This window comes from Tamandua tetradactyla, chromosome 5, assembly GCF_023851605.1.
Source record: "Tamandua tetradactyla isolate mTamTet1 chromosome 5, mTamTet1.pri, whole genome shotgun sequence".
Lineage (NCBI taxonomy): Eukaryota > Metazoa > Chordata > Mammalia > Pilosa > Myrmecophagidae > Tamandua > Tamandua tetradactyla.
Window position 1 is genome coordinate 111751088 of NC_135331.1, and position 5923 is coordinate 111757010.

Consider the following 5923-nt stretch of genomic DNA (forward strand, 5'->3'; position numbering starts at 1 on the left):
AAAAATGTTACCTAAATGATTTGAACAGATGATATTCGCTAGACTGCCAGAGGCTGATAATCTCATAGCATCTTCCTTCGCTTTAAAAAAATCTATTTAGCATGTGCTGTCTTCTCCCTTCAAGAGAACCAAAGGCTATAAATTCCAGATCAGGATGATCTTTACCTAGAAGAGAAAATCAGGACAAGACCAGTAGAAAAATTGCTAACCTTACATCCCAGAGTTCAAGCTCCTCCCACTTCCACTGCAGCTGGGAAGCCCCTAGATTTGCATCAGAAGCTTTGATGGAGCAATGCTGGGGAACCTGATAAGTCAAAAACTGATCTGTGCCCAAGGGTATACTTACCTCTCTAATATGCACTATTGCTGCAACTGGCCCCAAGATTTGGGGATTGGAGGCAGGCAGTTGTATATGTCACCATTATTTCCCACTTTAAAAATGATGTAAAAACTGCAGAATATCCACTTGTTAATAATTAAACAGAAGAAGCATCAATCTAGAGATGTTGACATTGTGCATTTTTTAAATCACATGCTGCAGATAACTGTAAGTAAACATTGTCATTGTGCTAATAATTCAATCTATAAGATCAATAGGATACTACTGGACCCAGAGAGCCCGTACTTGGTCTCTTTCCCATTTCTCCCAAACCTACTTGGTGCAATAGAAACAAGAGACAGCCAAATGATGGAATAAGGAGGATCTGTCAGGGCCTTTCAGTCAGAACTACTCCACTTACCTAAGATAATTGCACTTGAAGGACTCTTGGGGTATTATTAAAAACAGAAATTTTGAAAACAAATTTTAGTAATTTCCAACCTAGGGCCCAGATTGGTTCCCAAGTAGTCTTACTCAGAGAAATGAGCTTGAGACTATTATTAACAATGTTTAACTCACTAGTTCCTGCTCAGGAACTGGCCGTGGAAGAGATGTCATGCAACTCCTCCACCAAAGTGAAGCTCTACCAATGAACCAACAGTATCAATAGCCAGAATCTTGATGCGTCTGATATCTATTTAAATATATATATGTCACTTGGGGTTAGAGCCTCATCTCCTACTGCTCCTATGGGAAACACAGTTAAGGAAAATTTTCACTGATAATAAATAAGTAGGAATCTAAGAACTGGGTTCTGGCTTAATCTTACTTGATATGAAAGATGTCACATTGAAACAGATCCTTAGCAAGCATCTTAATATTGATCTACAGTGGATTGATAGAATTTTTTAAAAGCCTGTTCAGTTTTTTAATATAATTCAACTTTGTAAGACAACTAGATCCAAAATATAATTCTCTTGACAGTCATCATCATATCTGATAAATTAAATCATTTTCACTCAGAAATCTGAGTCCAGTTGAGAACAAATAATTCAAAAGATAATGGCAACAACCACAAAAACCTCTACTTGCAAGGTAGAAGAGGCTGTAACAGATTATATAAATAAACAGCATAGTTGCTTGGCTGCCCTTACTCTAGCCATGGGATCAGGGTACCTGGAATTTAAATCTTGGTTTCCTTCCTTACTAGTTATTGACCCTGGGCAAGTCACTTTTCAGTTTTCATCTGTAGAAATGGAAATCATAATACATCCTTGTCTCTTTGGCCAGTTGTGAGGATGAAATAAGCTGATGTAGGTGAAACAGTACAATGACTCTAAAGCTCTGCACAAATGCTAGTTACTTTTAACATTGACTACTATAATGGCTAAAACAGCCTATAACTGCCGAAAGCTGCCCAAGATTCTCCTTAATTCACCCCAGATCACTTTGTGCATTATTATATTTTATATATTCCCAGGAGACAGGTGATAAAACAAATTCACTAATGTCTTTCCATTTCTAGTTATGGCCCTCCAGAGAAAACAATGTACGTAGTCTAAGGTCTTCATAAGAAGTACGTGTGAGAACAAAAGCTTAGAATCAACCTAATTTTCTGTCACAGGGACTGGTAAAATAAATTACGTTTCGTCCAGCCTATAGAATACTATTTAGCAGTAAAAAAGACTACACGGAAGCTCTTCGGGTGTAATCTTAGAAAGACCCCAATATTATATTGTTAAGTGAAAAAACAAAAAAGCTAAGTACAGTCCTGTGTTTGTGGTGGGCTATTATTTAGATTTTAAAGGGGGAGAGGGAGGGGTAACAAGTGGCTTCTAAAATTTACTTGGAAATGCAAAGGGAAAAGAATAGCCAAAGTAATCCTGAAATAGAAGAACAAAGCTGAAGGATTTAACTACCATATATGACCATATGAAGCTCTAGAAATTAAATCAGTGGGGTACTGGTATACAAAAGGCAGAGACCAATAAAATATAGTAGAGCCCAGAAACACACATGGACAACTGATTTATAATAAAGATAATACTGTAGAGCAGGGGGAGGGGAGATGGACACTTCAACAAATGATGCTAGGACATCTGGATATTCATATGGAAAAAAATTAAATCTTGATCCCTAGCTCAAACCGCACACAAAAATCAATTGTGGATAGTTTGGAGGTCTTAAAATATTAAACAATCAAGCCACTACAAGAAGAAACATAAAAGAATATCTTCATGAACTATGAGGAGGCAATGGTTTCTTAAAGAGGAAACAAAATGTGCTAACCATAAAATAATAAAATTTATATCCTGATGGTATTAAAACTAAGGATCTCTAAACAGATGACACCATTAAGAGGGTAGAAAGGAGGCCACAGGAGGAGAAGCAATTTACAATACATATGATAAACAAAGGAATCATCCAGAATATGCAAATAACTACTAGGCAGTTAAAAAACAAGTAGACAACTCACTTTGCCTGAATTGGTATTCAGAAAAGAAGCTATCTAAATGACCAATAACGATATGAAAAGTTGTACAGCTCTGTTGCTCTTTAGGAAAACATATTTTTTGTTCTTTTTTCCTTTTTAAAGAGCAGTTTTATTGAGATAGTCACATATCATACAATCTATCCAAAGTGTACAATCCATGGTGCATTCATCACTACAATCAATTCTACAACATTTTCGTTACTCCGAAAAGAAAAACCCCATACCTCCTAGCAGTCACCTCTCAATCAGTCCATCTTCCTTTAGCTCTACAAAACTACTAATCTATTTCTGTCTATATAGATTTATTTATATTTATATTTTTATAAAAATGGAACCACACAATATGTTGTACCTTGTGTCTGGTTTCTTTCACGTAGCATAATGATTTTGCTTTTTGTTTTAATTCTTTTTTTTTTAATTTGAGAAGTTTACAGAAAAGTCCTGTAAAAAAATAGTGTGCTTATATACTCCCCTATTATTGACACTTTGCATTAGTGTGGTACCTTTGTTACAATTGATTAAAGAACATTAAAATAATACTATCAATTATACTCCATAGTTTATATTAGGTATATTTTCCCCCATATACCATCCTACTATTGTATTAGCATCGTACAGTTGTTATAGTTCAAGAAAGAACATTCTTGTACTGTTATCCCCAGTCCATTGTCTACAACAGGGTTGACTATCTTATAAAGTCCCATGTTTTATTTTAGAAACTTCATTCCAGTAACTAACTTTTATTCTGGTTACATTTGGGTCTATTAACATGACCCAGTGCTATTAATACATTCACCATAATGCGCTACTATCACCACCATCCATTTCCAAACCTTTACAATCAACCTAAAAAGAAATTTGTACTCTTACAAATCGAGTATCAACTCCCCATTCTCTACTCCAATCTATCCCCTGGTAATCTAGATTTCAGATTCTAATTCTGTAAATTTGCTTATTATGATTAGTTCATATCAGTAATATCATACAATATTTGTCCTTTTGTATCTGGCTTACTTCCCTCAGCATCATGTCCCCAAGGTTCATCCATGTTGTCACATGTACCAGGACTTCATTCTTTTTTACAGCCAAATAATATTCCATTGCATATATAGACCACATTTTGTTTATCTGCTCATTGATTGATGGACCCTTGCTTTACTTCCATTTTTTGGTGATTGTGAATAATGCCCCTATGAGCATCAATGTGCAAATAACTGTTTGAGTTCCTACTTTTCAATCTTCTGGGCATATATGTAGTAGTGGGATTGCCAGGTAATATGGTAATTCTATAACTTCCTGAGGAAATGTCTTTCATGTGGCTGTACCATTTTACATTCCCACCAGCAATGAATGAATAGTCATATTTCTCTACATCCTCTTCAACACTTGTACTTTCTGTTTTTTGTTTGTTTTTTAACAGTAGCCATTCTAATGGGTATGACCTGGTATCTCACTATGGTTTTAATTTGCCTTTCCCTAATGGCTAGTGATGCTGAGCACTTACCTTTTCATGCGCTTTTTAGCCATTTTTATATCCTCTTTGGGGAAATGTGCATTCAAGTCTTTTTTTTTTGTATGCTGTATGGCAGGGGTTACATTTCATTCTTTTCCCATCTGAGTATCCCATTATTGCAGCACCATTTGTTGAATTTTTATTCATTTGTTTGTTTGGTTGTTTTTTATTTGTTTGCTTTGTTTTTGGGAAGTACATGGGCTGGAAATCAAACCTGTGTCTCCTGCATGGCAGGTGAGAATTCTACCACTGAACTACCCTTGCACCTGTATTCAAGTCTTTAGCCCATTTTTAATTGGGTTATTTGTCTTTTTATTGTTGAGTTGTTGGATTTCTTTATGTATTATGGATATTGAACCTGTATTGGATATGTGGTTTCCAAATACATAAAAGTTTTTGTTTTTGAGGTGGTCCTATTTATCTATTCTTTCTTTTCCTTGCTTGTGCTTTGGATGTAAAGTTTAAGAAACAATTGCCTACTACAAGATCTTGAAGATGTTTCCCTATATTTTCTTCTAGGAATTTTAGAACCCTGATTCTTATATTTAGGTCTTTGATCCATTTTGAGTTAAATTTTGTATATGGTGTGAAATAGGGTTCCTCTTTAATTTTTGTATATAGATATCCAGTTCTCCCAGAATCCTTTATTGAAGAGACTTTTCTTTCCCAGTTAAGTGGACTTGGCAGCCTTGCCACAAATCAATTGACTATAGATGTGAGAGTCTATTTCTGAGCTACAAATGATTGCATTTGTAAATATATCTATCCTTCTACCAGTACCATGCTGTTTCAACCACCGCAGCTTTGTTATATGCTTTCAAGTTAAGAATTGTGAGTCCTCTAACTTGTTCTTCTTTTTCAAGATGTTTCTGGCTATTCAGTGACACTTAGCCTTCCATTAAATTTGCTAATTGGCTTTTCCATTTATGCAAAATGGGCTGTTAGAGTTTTGATTGGGATTGTGTTAATTCTATAAATTAAGTTGCTTAGATTTGACCAATATTTTGCTTTCCATCCACAAACAAAGAATGTCCTCCCATTTATTAGGTCTTCATTGATTTCTTTTAGCAGCATTTTGTAGTTTTCTATGCATAAGTCTTAGATATTTGATTCTTTTAGTGGCTATAATAAATGGAGTTTCTTCCCTCTGATATCCTCCTCAAATTGCTCATTACTGGTGTATAGAAACACTATTGATTTTTGTGTGCTGATCTTGTATTCTACCACAGGAGAATGTATATTAAAACCACTCAGGTCAAAATGGTGAGCCAGCCTGCTGTTGCAGTATCAGGCCGGTGACTGGATGGTATTTGAAAATGATATTACAATACTCAGGGTTCAATAAGCTGAGGTTAATGTGAGATGATAGACTAGCCAAGGATGAAGATATAAAAGAACTCATAAAAAAGCTTCCTGAAAACCTTCATAAGACAGGGTGCTTTGCATTAAGTGAGCACTGGACTTGACCATGAGACAGCAAATCTTGCCTTAAGAGCAGTGAACAAAATATGAAGAGTATCAATTCTGTCTTGAAGCATATCAGAAAGAATTTATTCGGGAAAGAAAAGAGAGAGAGAAGAGTGGGCAAAGAAATTGA

The 5923-nt window shown here is 35.3% G+C and overlaps 1 pseudogene; it reads left to right on the top strand.

Moving 5' to 3' along the window:
- Positions 1-5586: 5586 nt before the first annotated feature.
- LOC143683288 (cytochrome b-c1 complex subunit 7 pseudogene) lies at positions 5587-5923 on the top strand (annotated as a pseudogene).